Genomic DNA, 23,219 nt, shown 5'->3' on the forward strand with positions numbered 1-23,219 from the left:
ATGTGTGTGGATTACAGGGATCTAAACAAAGCAAGTCCAAAAGACGATTTTCCACTACCACACATAGATATCTTGGTGGATAATACAGCGCAGGCTTCGGTGTTTTCCTTCATGGATGGGTTCTCCGGGTATAACCAGATCAAGATGGCTCCCGAGGATATGGAAAAGACAACCTTCATGACATCCTGGGGCACCTTCTGCTATAAAGTAATGCCTTTTGGGTTGCGAAACGCATGGGAAACATATCAAAGAGCCATGGTCACACTATTCCATGATATGATTCACAAGGAGGTCGAAGTATATGTAGACGATATGATTGCCAAGTCTTGCACAGAAGAAGATCATATCACACACCTACATAAGTTGTTCGAGCGCTTAAAGAAGTTCAATCTGAGGTTAAACCCGAACAAGTGTACATTTGGTGTAAGGTCGGGAAAGCTATTGGGATTCATTGTGAGCCAACGAGGCATAGAGGTTGATCCCGATAAAGTAAAGGCTATACAAGCAATGCCTGTTCCAAAGACAGAAAAGGAGGTGCGGGGTTTCTTGGGTCGGTTGAATTACATATCAAGGTTTATTTCACATCTGACGGCTACATGTGAGCCCATATTCAAGCTGCTCAGGAAAGATCAACCTATCAAGTGGAATGAAGATTGTCGAGTAGCCTTCGAAACTATAAAGAACTATTTACAAGAACCACCGATACTCTTACCTCCCGTGCCAGGAAGACCGCTGATCATGTACCTTACAGTTCTCGAAAGATCTATGGGGTGTGTACTGGGGCAACAAGATGAAACAGGCAGGAAAGAACACGCTATTTACTACCTTAGCAAGAAATTCACGAATTGCGAATCTCAGTATTCACCATTGGAAAAGACATGTTGTGCCCTAGCATGGGCCTCCAAGCGTCTAAGGCAGTATATGCTGAACCATTCCACATGGCTGATATCGAGAATGGATCCTTTGAAATACGTGTTCGAAAAACAGGCTCTCACGGGTAGAATCGCAAGATGGCAAATGTTACTGTCAGAATACGACATACAATACGTAACTCAAAAGGCGATAAAAGGGAGTGTACTGGCAGAACTTCTTGCTCACCAACCCCTCGAAGAGTACCAATCTATGAAGTTCGATTTCCCCGATGAAGACATTATGCTAGTAAGAGACTACGAAATACCAGGACCCGACGAGGGACCCGAACCGGGTTTGGTATGGAAACTCATGTTCGACGGTGCCTCAAACGCACTAGGACATGGCATAGGGGCAGTATTGACATCTCCCGATGACCGGCACTTACCCTTCACTGCGAGACTATGCTTTGACTGCACCAACAACATTGCAGAATACGAAGCATGCATATTGGGGTTAGAAGCTGCAATCGATCTAAGGATTAAACTACTTAAGGTGTATGGGGATTCAGCGCTGGTAATCCACCAAGTCAATAAAGAATGGGATACTCGAGATGTAAAGCTAATTCCATATCGAGACCTTATACTGGAGTTAATGGCTGAGTTTGATACAATTACTTTTACTCATATCCCGAGGGAAGAAAATCAAATAGCCGACGCGTTAGCGACACTTTCCTCCATGTTCAAGGTGACTTGGCCAAACCACGAACCACGAATAACGGTCAGACACTTCGATGAGCCTGCCTATTGTCTCACGATTGAGGAGCAATCTGACAACAAACCATGGTACCACGATATCAAAAGGTACTTGGAGAAGCAAGAATACCCAGAGAACGCCTCTACAATTGATAAGAAAATATTGAGGAGGTTAGCATCTAAGTTCTTCCTGAGTGGAAGCATCCTATACAAAAGGAACTACGACTCAGTGTTATTAAGGTGTGTGGATAAAAACGAAGCTAAAGAGATTATCAGAGAAGTGCATGAAGGAACCTTCGGAACTCATGCGAATGGACACTCAATGGCAAGAAAAATACTACGAGCAGGGTATTACTGGTTAACAATGGAGGCCGACTGTTTCCAATATGCAAGAACATGTCACAAGTGCCATATTTACGCTGACAAAGTACACGTACTGCCAAATCCGTTGAACGTTCTGAGTTCACCATGGCCGTTTGCAATGTGGGGAATTGACATGATAGGGATGATCGAACCGAAAGCTTCCAACGGGCACCGATTCATATTGGTTGCCATAGATTACTTTACCAAATGGGTTGAAGCTGCCTCTTACACCAACGTGACAAGACAAGTAGTCACCCGGTTCATCAAGCATAATATCATATGTCGGTATGGGGTTCCAAACAGGATTATCACCAATAATGGGTCGAATCTGAACAACAACATGATGAGGGAGCTGTGCGAGGAGTTCAAGATTGAACACCACAATTCTTCACCATACAGGCCTAAAATGAACGGCGCTGTCGAAGCTGCAAATAGAAATATCAAAAAGATAATACAAAAGATGGTGAAAACATACAAGGATTGGCATGAAATGCTTCCCTTCGCCCTACACGGTTACAGAACCTCGGTGCGCACATCCACAGGGGAAACCCCATTCTCCCTGGTTTATGGTATGGAAGCAGTCCTCCCCATTGAAGTAGAGATCCCTTCATTAAGAGTCATAGCTGACACAAAGTTAGAAGAATCGGAATGGGTAAAAACTCGTTTTGATCAGCTTAATCTCGTTGAAGAAAAGCGACTGACAGCTTTGTGTCATGGACAACTCTATCAGAAAAGGATGAAAAAGGCGTTCGATAAAAAGGTCTGTCCTCGAACTTACAAAGAAGGTGATATTGTTCTCAAGAAAATACTATTACCTCGACTTGACGCCCGTGGAAAATGGACACCCAACTACGAAGGTCCATATATATTGTAAAAACGGTGTTCTTAGGAGGGGCATTAGTTCTCACTATAATAGATGGAGATGAGCTACCGCACCCAATCAACTCTGATGCGGTCAAGAAGTATTATGCCTAGCAAAGGCAGGATTACTGGACATAAGCCGAAGACAAACTACGAAGGATAGGGGTTCGTGCAATCATTTACTTCTAAGGTCGAAGGATTACTGGGACCCTCGATAACAAAAAGAGCAACGGCAATATTAATATCATTTCTATTTGTCATTTTCTTTTCTCGCATTTCTGTACACTCGCCAATTCAAGGCAATATCAATAAAAGTTCCCCTTTTTGCATACTACGCTTTCTTTCTCATTTCAATACCATTTGCAAAGGATAAATTATTTTCATAAGCTTTAACTTGGATTTAATATGAGAAACTTGCAAACTTTCAATACAAAAGCAATAGGATAAAACTACGAAATCTCCGGAAGGCTACATACGCCCTACGCTGCGATCACTCTGATTTGATATAGCTCTTTCACAAAAGATAATGTCAATAGGTCATTCAAATACAATCCGAGCTAGGATTCCCCAACACTTCAAAAGGGGCTAAACAAAGATAATGGGTGATAAGGGGATAAGACGTTGGAATTATCATACATGTTCATTTGCATACATGCAACATTTACGTGTGTAAACATTCATACATATACATTATACAAACAACAGGGGCATGCGCACAATGCATAAGCATGATGCATACGCATTTACAAAACAAACTTCTACGCAGGTAAACTTGCCCGAACCAGGGTAAGCAACCTAATGGTGCAGGTGAATTTATCCGAACAAGGATAAAAGATCCTAAATGGTGCAGGTGAATTTATCCGAACAAGGATAAATTGCCCTAATGGCGCAGGTGAATTTTTCCGAACAAGGACAAAGGATCCTAATGGTGCAGGTAAATTTGCGATAACCCTCGCAAAGGACCCTATTGGTGCAGGTAAATTTGCTATGAGCATAGCAAATGATCCCTCGGTGCAGGAGAATTTGTCCAAACAAGAACAAAAGATCCTAATGGTGCAGGTGAAACTTGTCCGAACCAGGACAGATGATCCGAATGGTGCAGGCGAGGTTGTCAGAGCTATGACAAGTAATCATTTTGGTACAGGTGAACTTGCTAGAACTATGGCAAGCGATCCTTTGGGGTTCATGAGCTACGGAAACTTACTAAAACTATAGTAAGTGGGGTCCACAAACTACGAAAGGTTGCTATCAATGATAGCAAGCTGATCATACAACTAACTGCAAGTCCTCGCTATGTAAGACTCAGGCGTTAGCAGGACGGTTCTTTCTCACACTCAAGCACGGGATAAATTTAGGGGTCTTCCATTATTTAATAACTCTTCGATCCGAACAACGTGAGATCTACGTATTCTCACGCCATTCGATCCAAAGAAATTAAATAGGGACAGCTGTCATACCCCAAAATTTACCTCCCACACTTCATCCACAAGGGTTGCATTAAGGAGTTCTCTTATACAAGGTCCCTGTAAGACTAGGGTTTGGGTACTCTCCTAAGGTAATGGGATAAGTGAAGCCCAATGAAGTCTCCCCATGGTTCATCATGCTCTAAGGTACTCACATAACAAAGTTCAAGATTCAACTCCAAAGCCTTGCTCACTCAATGATCTAGATAACCCACAGTCAACTGGTTTGACCTAAAAGTCAACCACAGTCAAAGCACAATCTAAAGCTCTCAACTTTGGGTCAACATCAAGTGAATTAAAGTTATCCATCATTTGATCAAAGATTGATCATGATTCCATTAATAGAAACTCAGAAATGAACAAGTGCAAAAAGGTTCAAATTAGGGTTTCTTTAGGAGAAAGTCAACCCAACTTTGACTGGGCATAACTTTCACATGGAACATCAAAAATTCCCCACTCAAAGCCTATTTTGAAGGAAATTGGATTCTCTACAACTTTGTGTCTCACAAGCCAAGGCTAGAAATGCTTCATTTGAGAGGTACAAAGCAAAAGATTACAGGTCATTTTCAGGCATCCTTCAAAAGCAGTTTTTGTCAAAGAAGATATGATCAAGATAAAAGCTCCAAATGAAAAATATTTTCCAAAGTGGCTTATAGAGGACCTCTTGAGGTTTCCAAAAAGTCTTAGAACTCCCTCATAGCTAAAAAATTGAGTGAGATATGCTTGATCAAAGTGGAGCAATTTTTGGAGGCAAAATGTGAAATAAGAAGGTTCAAACTAGAAATTTTTGCAAATGGGCCTATGGTATTATGATGAAATCTTGATCCACAAGTCACTAGCATGCCCAAAATCATATGCCACGAAATTTTGACTTATTATTTGATTTAATATGATTTTTATCTCATTTTTAATGATTTAATTAAGTAGAAAATCAAATATTTTTTTAAATAAGTACATATAGATTGATTGCAATCAATATTTATGACAAATACAAGATGATTTTCGTGCATATTGAGTGGAGAAAAGATCAACACAAAGCTTTGGCCAAAATAGAAAGATTATATTCAAAAATAAAATCAATTTTCACAAACTTGGAAAGATTGGATTTAAGGACCTTGGGCTTTGTTTTTTAACCTAATCTTGTCCTTCTATAAGTACTGAACACAAGGCACAGGGATAAGGGTTGGGAATTCTGCTGAGAAGTGCACGCATAAGAACAAAAATTTGCCAAGAATTGGAAGATCGGTTTCTGAGAATTAAGAGGATTCAACGAGTTTGGAGAGGTGCAAAAGCTTCCTCAAGACATTCTGAAGGTGTTTGGATCCCCACGCTTCATCAAAACTCCCAGAACGACCTCCAATAGGCTAAAGTAAGTGCTTCTGAATTCTTGATCGATTAGCATAATACGCGCATATCCATGACATGTTGATTGTATGTTTGACTTTGTTTCATTACTGTGAATGTTTCTGGACTGGTTAATTGAGTTTTTAGGCATTATAGCGTGATCCGCCATTGGTGGCCGAGCGAAGGTTTTAGGGTTTAAATTGGGGGTTCTTTGTAGAGGCAAAATTAGGGCAAGATAATAGCATGGTCAGATTCGTGTGGTGAAAACAAATAGATCTAGGGGGTCGCGCCATATTTATTTACGTGTATGTGCTATTCGCTATTTCTGGTAGTTTGGTTTGCTACGGAAAATTCGCAGCTAGATCGTAGCAAATTTTTGCAGGTTTTTGTGTCTTCTTGGGGAAGACGAGGATGTGGCATCATGCTATTGGGTTATTTGAAAAAACGCGCGCGTTTTCCATTGTCCGTTCATGTTTTACATATATTATAATAAGCGTGTGTAGTAAACGATTGAATGATTTGGCTGGATTGGTTAAGGGGTGCGTATGGGAGTGGAGGGTCACAGGTTCGAGCCCTCCCTCCAACATTATTTTTTATGAGAAGCTTATTCTTGATCCAATGCACGCGTGTCTGAACAGAGCACCATGGTCCCTCAGATCTGAACCCTTAGATCTCCTCCCAGCTTAGATCTAACGCCCCTGATCTCAGGTATATATTGTGAACCCTAATAACAACCCTACTGATCATGAACCCTAATAAACTAAAAAAATCTTAATTATTTGTTTATTTTAATTAAAATACTTTTCTAATATAATTAATTATAATAATTATTTTTTTATATAAATAAAAATAAGTATGTAATATTTATATTAAAAAAAATCATAATTTGTTGTTCGTGCCGATTAAATCAATTAATCGCTATGGTCAATAATAAATTTTAATTAAAATGTTTATTTAATTAAAATATAATTAATTATTATTTGGTTAAATGGTTTCAACCATCCTCATTGGTTGCGATGATTAACTTGCTAATTTCCTCACTTCAAATTCCTTATTCTTTTTAATCGAATTAATCGATTGCGAGGGGTAATGATATAAACTAAACTATAAAATTATTAAAAATACCTTAATTCATTATTAGTGATAATCGAATCAATCGATTAAAATTGGTAGTGATGCAATTTCAAATCTTTTAACTATGGTGATCAAATCTATTGATCATTGCGGTTAATAGTACAAAATCAGGGTTGTACGCCCAAACCCTAAAATATTTCACAAATTCTTTCAAAACCACAATCAAATTACAAATTATCAAACTGCGGTAGGCCATTCAAAAAGCCTCTAAAAACCATCTCAAATCAAAATTCAACTCTAAGGGCTTACAACCCTCCCCGAACTACGTAGACTCTGATCCTCCCTAAGGAGGTACGTAGGCACTTGGCAACAAGGCGAGTCCCCTTCCTTCAAATTCTAATCATATCAATATAATTTAACTCTGTCGATTACCCTTCTTTATGAACCTTGCCATGAAACCCTTATCTTTGAAATGTTAGCCTTTAGGAAAGGGTTGAGGGTGCCTAATACCTTCCCTCAACCTGATTATAATAACTTACCCCAGATCTTTAAAACTACGTAGGGTTTCCTATTCGCCCTTCAGAATAGGTGGCGACTCTAAACCTTCATTTTTAGGGCAGGTTGCTACAGCATGATGCGCTGCCTTCAATGTCTCTAAACCTGCCTCCATTTTCAGATTTAATAATTCAAAACGTACACCAACAGAGAATTCCCGGCGGGATTTGAGTCTGGTGACGGCATAATCTGGGTTCAGAAAGAAGTAGGGTTGAGGTTCTCTATCAAGAGAGAGATGAGATTCTACTTCTTCTGACTCAGTGTCTAACACCACAAGCTCAGGTTCAGGACGGGGTTTGGGAGTGAAATTGCATTCACGAAACAATTGAGCCATAGAACCAGTACTTTTAGAGTCTGATTCTGGTGAATTGTTGGTGACAGGGTTAGCAATGGGGGAATAGTTTGCATGAGGTGGAGGTTGAGAAGTGGAGATATTTGAGTGAGGAGGATAGAGAGTTTGAAGGGGTTGAATGTCTAGAACGAGTGTATCAATGGGATGGTCAGAAGCAGGGTTGGTTATGGGTGAAGGAGGAGAGGTGAGAACTTTGGTAGGTTGAGGGGATTCAACAGGGGCTGTTTGTGGTTGATTTTCTGGTTGAGAAGGTTGGGGAACTTCTGTTGGTACAGATTCTGAATTTAAAACAGAAACAGAGTCAGGCTCAGAAATATGTATACCTTTGGACTTCTTCTGAGACCCTTCAGAATCAGCTTCAAATCCTTTTCTCTTCTTCTTCTTCTCATAAACAGACCTTACCTTGCCTAGAGCTATTTCTCTCTTTCTGGCAGTTTCCTTCTGTTGTTCTTCCTTATTCACTTCTTCTTGTTGCTGATTCACAGCTTCTTGAATCACTTCTTCTTGAGCAACAACTTCCTTTTTCTTTTTATTTTTCTTCCTCTTCTTCTTTTCTACTTCCTTCGCATCCTCTGCTTTCTTTTCTTTCTCCGACTTCCTCTTCTTCTTCTTTTTCTCAGCAACATATTGTTCTAGATTCTCATTTTCAACTAAAGCTTCTTGATTTTCTTCAACTACAGCTTCTTCCACAACAACATTCTCATCAACAACTGCAGCAGCTTCTTCTTGATTATTTTTCTCCTCATTGACAGAAGGACGATCAAACTTACGCTTTGTCCTTCTTTCTTTCTTAGAGGCAACTTCAGGAGCAGCTTCTGAAACATCTTCTAAAGCAGCAGGCTTAGAAGTTGAGGCTTTCTGACTGCCTTTCTTGACAGTGTTCAGATACTTAACTTTAATATCTGGTTGTTCATTTAAGAAGAACGCTTCAAACTCAGCTAGCACGGGTCCTCTTCTGATTCTAACGCTTGGAATAGGTTGAGGAACATTTTCAATAGCTTCAATGAGACTCATCTTTCTCAAGGTATTGGCATTCAATACACTGCCAGTGATAGTAACAAGATCCTTGACAACTCCAGCATTTTCGAGTCTTTCAACCATCTTGGTTTGAACCAGAAGATTGGTGATGATTCTTCCAAAAGGAATAATATTTCCTTTCTTTGTTCTATTCTCATCACGAGTATCTCTTACAACATTCCACATATGATTAAAAATGATGTATACAACATCAACCTTCTTCTGAGTACCAATGCAATACATAATGTATTGTTGATCTCTGTTGACAAAGTTTGGAGAATGGGTTGCTTTCTTGTGATAGAAACAACCAAGAAGAATCTTTGTCCAGACTTTGTAGATGTCCTTCAGATCCCTGACATCTTTAGTCTTCGTCACATCTGGATATAGTTCAGCAAGAACATGATTCCAATTTTCCCTTTTTGAGAGTTCAAAAGCACCAACAGGCTCTCACAAATTAAACAACATTCGCAATGTGTCTTTAGTGATTGAGAAGAACCTTCCGTGAACAAATGATACAATCGCCTTAGGAATGACGAAAGAATTAACCATAATTCCTTGACCAAATCAGGATAGACTGGTCCACAAAATTCACGAAATAAAGGAGACCATCCTTGAAAGGCTATATTCTCCCTGAGATCAAACTGATGTTCTGCCAGATTATCAAAATCAACCATCAACTCGCAGATAACCTCTAAATCTTCTCGAGGAGTAGTGCATGTGAGTGGAGGATAGAACAGTTCTTCTTCTTCTTGAAGGTGTTGTTGAGAAGGAGATGGAGAACCAGCAACGTTTGATGAAGAAGCAGCCATAGTTGCACAACTGAGATTTCTAGGTTTCTTTCTTTTAGGGTAGTAAAAAAGGGCAAAGAGATTGCAGAAGTGCATAAACAAGAGAGAGAAGATGAATGCGTAAAAGAATAAACGTTATGATGTGAGATGAATATATAGAGGCGGATTTGAAAAAGAATGCAATGAAATTATGAGAATGAACAGTTACAGAATCAAATGAAATCAAACGCATTTAATGATGAATGACGTTAGGTGGGATAACGTGAAATTTGAAATGATTTGCACAGTTACCTAGGGCAGCGTCTCATTAGTTGCACGCATGTCTGTCCAAAAAGAGTGAACACGTGTTCAACTTCTGGAGCCGTTGGTGACAGCTGTTTTACTTTAACTTTTGATTTTGACAGAGTTATAACTTCTCATCTTCTCATTCTGATCAAGAATCCATGTTGCTATTCTTCAAAAAAACTCTTGTTCTGATAGGATCATCCTTCTTTCCAAGAATGACATCTTCTGAGTGACCAGATGTGAGTCTAGAAGATCTTCTGACTGTTGGCTCTTCATAAATTCTGAGATTCTCTAAAGATGCAACAACTTGATCTTCTGATCCTTCGCTTCTGAGATCTTCAGCTTCTGAAATTGAGATATCTATATCTGCAAAATTCTCAAACTGCTTTGGCTTTTTAAGACCAAGCTTATCATCAAATTTGATATTGATTAATTCTTCTACAACCAATGTTTCAGTATTGTATACTCTGTAGCCTTTAGAGCGTTCAGAATATCCAAGAAGGAAAAACTTCCGTGCCTTAGAATCAAACTTACCAAGATGATCTTTAGTATTCAGAATGAAACAAACACATCCAAAAGGATGAAAATATGAAATGTTGGGCTTTCTGTTCTTCCACAATTCATAGAGAGTCTTATTAAGAATAGGTCTTATAGAGATTCTATTCTGAATATAGCATGCAATGTTTATTGCTTCTGCCCAGAAATGCTTAGCCATATTGGTTTCATTGATCATGGTTCTGGCCATTTCTTGTAGAGTCCTATTCTTTCGCTCTACAACTTCATTTTGCTGTGGAGTTCTAGGGCAAGAGAAATCACGGGCAATACCATTTTCTTTGAAGAACTCCTCAAAGAATCTGTTCTCAAATTCGCCACCATGATCACTTTTGACCTTTATGATTTTGCACTCCTTCTCAGATTGAATCTGAGTGCAGAATTCAAAGAACACTGAATGAGACTCATCCTTGTGTTTTAAGAACTTTACCCATGTCCAACGACTATAATCATCTACAATGACTAATCCATATTTCTTCCCTCTGACAGATGTTGTTTTGACTGGGCCAAACAGATCAATGTGCAGAAGTTCTAGCGGCCTAGAGGAAGAAACAACATTCTTAGACTTGAATGCAGGTTTGGAAAACTTTCCCTTCTGACATGCTTTGCAAAGAGCATTTGATTTATATTTCGGATTTGGGAGACCTCTGACCAGATTTAGTTTGTTAATCTGAGAAATCTTTCTCAAACTAGCATGGCCTAATCTTCTGTGCCAGACCTATTGCTCTTCACTAACAGACATAAGACAAGTTACCTCCTGATTCTTAAGATCTTGAAGATCAATCTTGTAAATGTTGTTCTTTCTCTTGCCTGTAAATAGGATTGAGCCATCCTTCTGACTTACAGCCTTGCAAGACTTTTGATTGAAGATTATGTCATAACCATTGTCACTTAATTGACTTATGGACAACAAGTTATGATCTAATCCATCTACCAGAAGAACATTAGTTATAGAAGGAGAGTTACCAGTACTTATGGTTCCTGAGCCAATTATCTTGCCCTTCTGATCTCCTCGAAACTTAACTTCTCCAGCAGATTTAAGCACCAGGTCTTGGAACATAGACCTTCTTCCCGTCATGTGTCGAGAGCACCCAGAGTCCAGGTACCATGATATGCTTTCCTTTGTCTTCTTTGCAGCCAAGGATATCTGCAACGGGAATAATCTTTTCCTTAGGTACCCACATTTTCTTAGGTCCTTTCTTATTAGTTCTTCTCAAGTTTTGATTGGACTTGGGTTTAGCATTATAAACAACAGGAGGTACAGTATGATATTCCTTATTCTGAGTTACATGATATTTTCTAGGTTGTGTCACATGCTTCTTAGTGTGTGTAATGTGAAAGCTTTTGGCATGTGATGTGAGCCTAATATCATGGGAGTTGCCATACTTGAACTGATCATACAATGGCTTGTATGTGATTTTCATATCATCTACAGGTTCAAGTTTGTATGGGGTATCACCCTCATAACCAATGCCAACTCTCTTGTTTCCAGAAACAGCATATATCATAGAAGCAAGATGACTTCTGCCAATACTTCTGGATAAGAACTTTCTAAAGCTCAAGTCATATTCTTTCAGAATATGGTTCAGACTAGGAATGGACTTTTCTGAGTCAGAAGGAGATCCAATATCTTTGGATAATCTTAAAACTTTTTCCTTCAGTTCAGAATTTTCCACTTCCAGCTTCTTAGTTTCAGAAACAAATAGCTTTTTCAGCTTTTTGTATTTGATACTAAGATGAGCCTTGAGTTCTAGAAGTTATGTTAAACTGGAAACTAACTCTTCTCTAGATAGTTCAGAAAATACCTCTTCAGAATCTGATTCTGATGTAGATTCTGATCCATCATCAACTGTGGCCATCAGTGCAATGTTTGCCTGCTCGCCTTCAGAGTCTGATTCTTGTTCTGATGAATCTGAATCATCCCACGTTGCCATAAGACCTTTCTTCTTATGAAACTTCTTCTTGGGCTTCTCCTTCTAAAGTTTTGGACACTCACTCTTGTAGTGACCTGGCTCATTGCACTCAAAGCAAGTGACCTTCTTCTTGTCATATCTTCTGCTTCCAGAAGATTCTCCTTTTTCAAGCTTCTTAGAACTTTTGAAGTTCTTGAACTTCCTATGCTTGCTCTTCCAGAGTTGGTTTACCCTTCTGGAGATCATGGACAGTTCATCTTCTTCTTCTGATTCTGATTCTTCAGAATCTTCTTCTTCAGCCTGAAAAGCGTTAGTGCATTTTTTATAATTAGATTTTAATGCAATAGACTTACCTTTCTTCTGAGGTTCATTTGCATCCAGCTCTATTTCATGGCTTCTTAAAGCGCTGATCAGCTCTTCCAAAGAGACTTCATTCAGATCCTTTGCTATCTTGAATGCAGTCACCATTGGGCCCCATCTTCTGGGCAACCTTCTGATGATCTTCTTGACATGATCTGCTTTAGTATATCCCTTGTCAAGAACTCTTAATCCAGCAGTTAGCGTTTGAAATCTTGAGAACATTTTCTCAATGTTTTCATCATCCTCCATCTTGAAGGCTTCATATTTCTGGATCAAGGCAAGAGATTTGGTCTCCTTGACTTGGGCATTTCCTTCATGAGTCATTTACAAAGATTCATATATGTCATAGGCAGTTTCCCTGTTACATATCTTCTCATATTCAGCATGAGAGATAGCATTCAGCAAAACAGTCCTACACTTGTGATGATTTTTGAATTCTTTCTTTTGATCATCACTCATTTCTTGTCTTGTCAGCTTTACTCCTCTAGCTTTCACTGGATGTTTGTAACCATCCACCAGAAGATCCCATAAGTCACCATCTAAACCAAGAAAGTAACTTTCAAATTTATCTTTCCAATATTCAAAGTTTTCACCATCGAATACTGGTGGTCTAGTGTAACCATTGTTACCATTTCCATTGTGTTGCTCAGCAGAGCCAGATGTAGATGTAGGTGTTGGAGTCTCACCAGCCATCTTGACTTAGCGTTTTTCTCTTCCTGAATCTTTTCTAAACACGGTTATGTGCTTGCACCTTAGAACTGGCGCTCTGATGCCAATTGAAGGATAGAAAAACACTTAGAAAAGGGGGTTTGAATAAGTGTGACTTTAAAAACTCTTAAGATAAAAACGATTGCACAATGATTTTTATCATTATTCGTTGTTAACGAAACTACTCCAGTCCACCCCCTTAGAGTGATTTACCTCACCTGAGGATTTAATCCACTAATCAACCTTGATTACAATGGTTTTCCACTTAGATACCTTCTAAGTCTTCTAGAGTATTCTGATCACACCTTGATCACTCTAGGAACCTTTTACAAATTAATGTAAACAAATTCTTACAAGAGTATTACAATGCTTCTTAATAAGCTATAATCACAACTGTGATATTTCTCTTAAGTTTAAGCTTAATCTCACTAAGATATTACAACAGTAATGAAGTGAGGTTGAAGATGAAGTTTTCAGAGCTTTTCACTTTGACAGCGTTTCTGTATGTTTGCGTAGAGTATTGTATTCAGCTTCTCATCAGAACTTCTATTTATAGGCGTTTTGAGAAGATGACCGTTGGGAGCATTTAATGCGTTGCGTGATTCATACAACATTGCATTTAATGTTTCACTCTTTTGTCAACTACCTCGAGCCTTGCTTTTCCTACTTTAACTGACTTTGCCTTTAATAGCTTCTAACGTTCCTTTTGTCAATCGGTGTAGCCTGCCATCTTGTACTTGCTTTTGATCTGATGTTTGTAGATACAACGTTTGAATATATCAGAGTCAAACAGCTTGGTGCAGAGCATCTTCTTGTCTTCTGACTTTGAAGTGCTTCAAGCGTGATACCATGAGAACTTCAGTGATTCTGCTTCTGATCTCAAGTTCTTCTGATGCTTCAATAGACCATGTTCTGATTCTGCTTGACCATCTTCTGATGTCTTGCGAGAGCATGTTCTGATGTTGCATGCTGAACCTTCTGAGTCAGTGCTTCTTGCGCTGATTTTGTGCATACTCTTTATATATTTCCTGAAATGGAAATTGCATAGGATTAGATTACCACATTGTCTTAAGCAAAATTCATATACATTGTTATCATCAAAACTAAGAATATTGATCAGAACAATTCTTGTTCTAACAATTTGGATATGATTTATGAGATGACACTTGAAAATGTTAGATTGGGTATGCTGAAGGTGAATAATGACGTTTTGGATGTGATTAAGAAGGATCAGAGAGTTGATGTGAAATTATTGGATTTGATGCCTACAGGAGAAGACAATCCTGATAGCGATTTTAAAGTGGATAATATTGGTGTGTTGAGATTCCGGGACATAATTTATGTGCCGGATAATGATGAATTGAAGAAAGCAATTTTGGAAGAAAGTCACCGGAATAGCATAAGTATTCATCTGGGAGCGACGAAAATGTATCAAGACTTGAAGAAGTTGTTTTGGTGGTTTGGTATGAAGAGAGATATAACTCAGTTTGTGTATGCTTGTTTGACATGTCAGAAGTCGAAAGTAGAACATCAGAAACCGTCGGGGTTAATGCAACCGTTGGAGATTCCGGAATGGAAATGGGATAGCATTGCCATAGACTTTGTTACTAGTTTGCCGAATACGACGGGAGAATTTGATGCAATCTGGGTAGTTGTGGACCGGCTTACGAAATCCACACATTTTATACAGATCAATATGAGTTTTCCATTGTTGAAAGTAGCTTGGGGAGGAGCTCCTGGAGGGAGTGTAACCTGAGAGTTGGAAAGCAAGATGCAAGGGTCGTATCCATAATTGTTTCCATCAGGTACATTTTTTAGGACGAAAATAAATTAAGTGGGGGAGAGTTGTAACACCCATTTTATTTTATTTAATCATTGAGTATATTTTGGTTTGATTTAAAATGCGTTTAGGGTACTTGCATGATAGAACCTTAGTTAAAAGCATTGGAGAATATGTTATGGTGTGTTATTAGTAGTGAAATTGATAATAATAGCATAAGGTTATTATTATTATTATTTTACTATTAGTATTATTATTATTAATAGTATTATTATGATTACCAATATTATTATATTATTAGTAGTATTATAAATATTGTTATAATTAGTATTATTTCCTAATAATTAAAATTAGATTTTTAAGGAGTAATGGGCTTAGTGGAGAATTATAAGGAGAAGAATAGGTTAAGTGGACTTGGTAGATATAAAAAGAGGAGAGTTTCACGTAATAACATTTTAGGGTGAACAAGGACTAAAGGTGAACGGCTGCTAGGGATATTCGGGAGAGAACCAATTCGCAGGAAGTTCCAAACGATTCCAAGGTAAGTGGGGAGAATCTATTTCAATATGAGTGTATTATCATGTGAAGGTAGTGACGGTACCTTTCCCTCATATAGAATTCGTAAATTAATTTCTGTTTGTGTGTGAATCAGTGATCGTATGATTAATTGGTGATGAAAACTTGGGTAATTAAATTTCTTTAATATGATTCGTAGAAATATAGTAGTGATGTTGCCGTCATAATTTTCTGTTGAAATTATAATGGGTTAATTGATGAATAGTGATCGAACATGGTTATGTATTAATATAGTTGGTCTGTTAATCGATAGAAATATAGCATTACAGGTAATTGGCAATTGGTGTGTCGAAGGAAAAGTCTGGGAAGGTTAAGGTATTACAGAAAATTGTTCCGGAGAAAATGTGGGACGACCGACTGGGGGAAGCATGTGACGGTCGTCACATGGGCAAGGGTGCCGATCGGCACACATGGGGTGGGGGAGAAAAACATGACGTTCGTCATGTTATGAGTGTGTTGGCTTACTGTGAGGGGAATTGGAACGTTTAGGTGTAGAATGATAATACTTTAGTCACATATAACAATTCCTACATGACTCCATTTTAATAAATTAAATAGTTAGTAAAATAATGGGATTAAGTGGGTTAATTATATCATGGTAAAGTCTTTAGATAATATACATATTTCCTCAGGATATATTAGAGTTTGACGGGATTAAGTAGTTCAACCGAATTATAGCGAACATATACATTAAATTGGTGGAATCAAATAACAATAGTAAGTTGGTGGAATTATTGGCGAATTAATTGTGTAGTTAATAATTTAGAATTAGTGATGCACTTAGTGATTTGTATGTATGTGTGTTGTCTGTATGGACAGGTGTGGTAATACTAGTGAGTATTACGGTAAGTATAAGACTTACAGATGATCAGGAGGATCATATTGGTGTGAACATGTTTTGCACGTGTGAATTATATACATATTGCTGTCATACATTCATGGTGTTATTGGTGAAAATATGTCATTGCTCAGGAGGAGTGTACGTGACCAGTGATGTAGATAAATCATTTCCTAGGAGAGGTGTATGTGATTTATCTGGTTCGATTGAATGAACCTTGGTGATTGGTACCACATGCATTGTGTCATTGTTGAGTCACATTGCATCGTTATTATTATTTGATTGGATTGGTGTGCTTGTGTGATTACTACTCTTAACATGATTATTTCACCGTTAAATTATTGAATGTAGTTCTCACCCCTTTGTTGTTGTTGTCGTGTCTGTGCTTCCTTGGAAGTACAGATAATCCAGGTACTTGAGTGTGCATGGAGAGTGCGTTGCCTGATCGAGTCTTAGGAGTCGCTCTGATACGTAACACGGGATTTTGGGGCGTTTATCTATTCGTTATTTCTTTTGTCAATTAGTTACGTATCATTTGTTAATTGGAGATTTGTGGAACCACGAATTAATGTGGATATTTTGGTGTTTAGGCATACCGCCAAGTTGAGATAAAACAATTAATTTTCCGCTGTTTTGTTTTATTAATACAAGGAGTTATTTTAGTTTGTTTTAATGTGACATTCCACTTTACGGTGAAAACTCTGATTATTTTCTTAGTATTGCGTATTTTATTTAAAAGGGAAAAGTGGGGTGTTACAGGTAGGGATGTCAATGGGGCGGGGCGGGGCCGGGGGATACATTCCCATCATAATCCCCGCCATCGAATCTATTCCCCATCCCCGCTTCGGGTCCCCGCTACGGGGGGATCTTGTCCCTCATCCTCGTCCCCGCAGATCCCCGCGGGTCCCTACCGATCCCCATGCGGAGATCCATAGACATGATTATTATTTTTTTAAACCAAATTAACAGTAAAAGCTTCAAAAAGTAACCACGAGAAATTTATAAATTATTCCTTTATGATAAATATATTGTTTTAAAAATATTTAATCTATAATATTGAGTGTCATGACCACCAAAATTTCAAACTTAAAATAAACTTGAAATAATCATTTAGATCTCACTCTTTTACTAACAATGCATATATATTTTAAATTTGTGTATAAGATTAATTATATGAAATGACAAATAGACTTACATAATAATATAAAATTATATATATATATATATATATATATATATATATATATATATATATATATATATATATATATATATATATATATATATATATATATAATACATTAAGGACATTTGGCTATTTTATGCGGGGCGGGGACTCCACGGGGCGGGGGATATTTACGCAACCCCCGTCCCCGAAGTCCTTCGAGGAGACTTTGTTCCCCATCCCCGTCCCTGCAGGGGGAAATTCCCCATCTTTGGGGCCCCAAACAGGGAATCCCCACGGGGATCCCCGCTAACGGAGGCAAGTTGACATCCCTAGTTACAGGAGAGGTAATGATGTTACCTCAGCCCCTTTGCATATTACTCCAGGGGTTGCTTTCTCATCCTTCATTGTTCAAATTGATTTGTTGGATCTTCTCCTTTTGGATAGAAATGTTACATAGTTTTAACTTTTTGGTGGGCCGGTTTATAGACTTGATCGTATTCTGATCTTTGATGGTTGGGGGAGTATTATAGACTTGAGAAAGCTTTGATCCCTTAAGGACGCTCTTAAAAGTTGTAATGAATATGTCTTTTGAGAACTGGATTCTCAAATTGACTCTCTCAAGGAAGTAGTGGGTGTAACACCCTTTAAACTTCACGGAAAATATATGGCATAATCAGAGTAAATTAGCATGCATATCAAAAGAGGACGCCACATGTATTTCAAAACCAACACAAATACACCTGGTCATGCTGATAACACACATTTAAATTCATGTTCCATACACTAACATATATGCATATCACAGCGGAATAATTATCTTTTCAAACGACACCAATAATTGAATCTCATAATAGAAAGTTAGGTATTAATGCATTAGGCACCAAAGACCAACTATCACATAATCTCAATACATCATAACATAAAAATTAGTATGACAAACATCTCTCAAAATAAACAAGAGTTCAACAAAGAACTAGCTCCTCCGACTAATCCTTGCGAGCAAAACACCACTATTCCTCAGTACCCGAGCAATGTCGTACAAAACATTATTTTAAAAGAAGGGTGATAATTCATATCATTATAGAAATACATAATAATAAGTAATGCATAACATACATACATTAATATAATTCATCACACTTCATACAATCATGTATTCAACACTTTTTAACATAATTCACATGTTTACATATACAACATAGCTCAACAATTCAAGATACCAAAGTAATCAATCACAAATACCACCAATGTGCCATTCACACAAACAGTACATAAAGCACACCAAACATACATTTCACATTGACACATGTGACTCCAATTCAACTCTATGCAATATGCATGTGGTACCAATTGTTATCCTTAACGGTTTCATCGAGTCCATCTCCAAGACAAATAGCCTCCAAAAGTAAATCCGTCCCCTAAGCTTCAAACCCATCTCCAAGGTTTGGGACAAGTCACTAGTTTCCACGAAACTAACAAACATTGCCTCTTGACAACAAATGATGCATGTGCAAATACCAACAATTATATACAATTAAGACCATATTTAAATCTTAATTATACAAGCATATATCACACAATTCATCACATATGAATTATCTCACCTTTTGCACAAACATACATATATCATGTCATCATTCACATATGAAACACCTTCATAGCATTCACCAATTCAACACATCACAATTAACATATATCAAACAATGCTCAACAATGTTATTCTCGACCAATTGCAATTCACAACATACATATACACAAAATCAAGTGTTATGTTCATACAAAGAATTGCCTCAAAAACCATACAAATGTATTCTTAAAATTCCATAAAATTCATGATAATTCATGATAAATCAATAGAATACAAGATCCAATTTAGTTCATGAAAATATAGAACTTTTCATTCCAGACCCCGCTAAGCGCCCTCGCGAAAAACTAGAAAAATCTTGTTTCGGAATAGTCTCGGGTTCCCACGATTTTGATCCATAAAACTCATCCAAACATCCATATTTCATGAATTAAAAGCATTATAACATATACCCATCATGTAGTGTCAATTACCAACATAAAAACATGATTCAAACATCAATTTCATGGATTCTAAAGGGAGAATGTTGGTAAATGTGTGGTAGTTGTCAACGAGATGAGTGATTTGGCTAAGAAATTCAAGAAGGAGTGTCTCATTTTTAAAGTTGATTTTGAAAAACCTTGTAATTTTGTAAGCCGGAGCTTCCTGGATTATATACTCACCAAATTCACCTTTAATGATAAATGGATATCGTGGATAATGTTGGAAACAAAAGATGCACTTTTTCTTAACCCTGAAAAAGGTTGTCAATCTTTTGACCGAAGACATTCTTGTTACTCCTTCTAGATCAATCAAACAAACTAGCAGAAAGAAATATGTGGATTCATATGGAACTGGTAATTCTGCTGAATTGAATGTGCTACATAAATTTAAGCGAGAGATTTATAACTCAAGAAAGAAACTGCCACATGACAAGAGAATGGTTATTTTTGCAAAAATCACATTTGAATGTTCTTGGTGATGATGTTTATGACTATTATTGTTATAGTAAAACCATAAAACAGATTTGAGAAGCTCTAAAAAAGAAATATGATACTGAAGAAGCTGGAACAAAGAAGTGAGATGTTAACCGCTACATAAAGTATCAGATGGTAGATGAAAGTGTGGAACCTTGTTTTGTAGGTAATAAGTTTTTTTTTTTAATAATGACAACTGTGAAGAACTCTAAAGATAACCTCAACATGACAACTGTGAAGAACTGTAAATACCACATCAACATGTTGTCAACCATGAATAACAAAATAAGATATTCAACATGATAAAGATGTAAGATGATTTCAAGATAAACACTCAACATAATAAAGATGCAGCCATTGTGAAAGTCAACCAATGCACTTAAGAAGTTAAAGATGCAAGCCATATGTTTGATAAAGGATTAACAAAAGTTCAAATAAAGCTTCAGACATTAACAAAGATTGTTCAGACAAAGGAAAACAAACTGACTACATCAAAAGTCTCTGTAAATCTCAAGAAAAGGGCCAACACAATTAATATATCAGACACAAACTTAGGGAAGTTATTCCAATTTAGTAAGTGAGTGAAACTTTTGTAAACGCAAAATTTTTTCTTTATAGAAGTAGCTAGCTATAAGCGCACACGCGGGCAAACACACACTAAAAATCCTTTTCAAATGTATTTGGAAAAGAAATGAATTGAGAAAGATATGTAGAAGTTGCATAGAAAGAAATGGAAACATTAAAAAAGCCAAAAAAAATTGATTGGATCTAATTAATTATGCCAATCGATTAGATTGTCGCGTTTTTGAAGATTAAGTATGTTTGAATGTACCTAAATGATTAACCACGACTGTATATCAATTCTTACCTATTTTGGAACTCATAGTCATTACCTTTAAATGACTTAATTGAATGGTCCAATCGATTAGTAACGACCAATAAATTTGATTTAATGAGGTTTCCTCTTTTGGAGGATTTGAAGCCTATAAATATATGCCTCATTTCTCATTCCATTTCATTAAGAAATCTATTTGTGTATTGACACACACTTTCTCTATTTTTTATTCTTCACTTTCTCTCACTAATTCTTGTAGCAAAATGCTTTTGTAAGGAAATATTTTTCTAACTGTGTCCTTGTAATTCTGAATGGATAGCAATGTATAAGTTTTTCAAGAATGTTATTTGTACATCTTGAATGAACACTATCCATTTAGGGATAAAAGTATGTGGTTGGAAGCTAAACTCGTTAAAAGATTTGGTCGTGGATTGTGTGATTGGTTTCTGATATTCAGTTAGGTTGAAAAACATTAATATGGTTGAAATTCCCTTATGGCTATTATAAATCCTTGTTCATTAAAAAAATAAAGTTCTTCAATATTGATGATCTTATTATTAGGTTCATGGTTATCCTGTATAAAACTATAGGTTAGATGACCAGCCTTTTAAAATCGCAAGAGGTTATTGGTTATCCTGTTAAATCAAATTGAGCTCAGATATTTTGTGGAGAAAAGTCTTACCACTTCAATCTACCATTAGGAAGGAATCTTGGCCACTTTAGTATCAATATTTCAATGGAGAAGATGCAAATGATCATATCATTCATCTTGTATCCTCATGGTTGTAGGACAACCGCTATTTCCTAGTATAAGGGGGTTCATGAGCTTCACCTAGTAAAAGCTCTCAAGTACTTAATGGAAATTCTCAAGATAAATTCTTGGGGAGAGGAGTAGGTCCTTTAGATTTGACCAAATTGAGCTCAGATATTTTGTGGAGAAAAGTCTTACCACTTCAATCTACCATTAGGAAGGAATCTTGGCCACTTTAGTATCAATATTTCAATGGAGAAGATGCAAATGATCATATCATTCGTCTTGTATCCTCATGGTTGTAGGACAACCACTATTTCCTAGTATAAGGGGGTTCATGAGCTTCACCTAGTAAAAGCTCTCAAGTACTTAATGGAAATTCTCAAGATAAATTCTTGGGGAGAGGAGTAGGTCCTTTAGATTTGACCAAACCTCTATAATTCTCGGTGTGGTTGTAAGTGAGTCATTTACAATCTTGGTATATTATTTGTGGTAGTAAACTGGATAGCACGCTACATACAACTACAGTTGTATTAAAAATTCGTTGTTGTATGTCTTTTAATAAAATAAAATAAAATGTAATAGTAGAACAACAACAATAACAACAAGAACAACAACAAGAACAACAAAAATAAGAACAAGAACAAGAACAAGAACAACGATGACAACACCAAGAAGAAGAAGAAGAATAACAATAACAACAACAACAACAACAAAAACAACAAGAAAAACAAGAACAACAATAACAAAAAAAGAATAACAAGAACAAGAACAACAACAACAACTAACAAGAACAACAATAACAAAAAAAGAACAACAAGAACAACACCAACAACTGACATCGCTAAATTGAATCCATACTTTCATTGTCTCATTCAAGTTGAAGAATAGAGGACGGGATTATGAAATTTGTTAATGAAAGAAATGATATTTTCGAGTTTTGTTTATAGAAGAAATAATATTTTCGAGATTGGTTTAGTGGAGAAATAGAGTTTCGTAAATGAAAGGTGACGTTTAGAGGTAGAAGATGAAGTTCGTCAAAGTTGGAAGTTCGTCTAAGTTTTAGGTTTCACACGGATCACTAATGATAGTGCCTTGAGCGTTGATAATCACTAAATGGATGACAAATATTTGTTTAAGGACAATGAAGAAACTCAATAAACACGCTTATCCCATGACCCTGAGTGACTTTTCACCACGGTTGGAAGTTCCAACCGTTGTGAAAAGTAACTTAAAAATAAATAAAAAATAAAACTGTAGGTGTTAGGATTTGAACCCATGACTAGGGATGGAAAAAAAACCATACTCGTGGGTACCCGTGGGTAAAATCCGTACGTGTTTAATATAAAACTATTATTATATATTATTAGAATTATTTAGTTGAATATGTAATTATTATTATTTCATTAAATTTATTTATTTGATAAAAGAAGAAATAAAATGAATGTGATTCATTTGTTATTATTATGGGTTTTAAATTTGAAGATATTT

The sequence above is a fragment of the Vicia villosa genome, linkage group LG5 (genome assembly GCF_029867415.1).
Source record: "Vicia villosa cultivar HV-30 ecotype Madison, WI linkage group LG5, Vvil1.0, whole genome shotgun sequence".
Classification (NCBI taxonomy): Eukaryota; Viridiplantae; Streptophyta; class Magnoliopsida; order Fabales; family Fabaceae; genus Vicia; species Vicia villosa.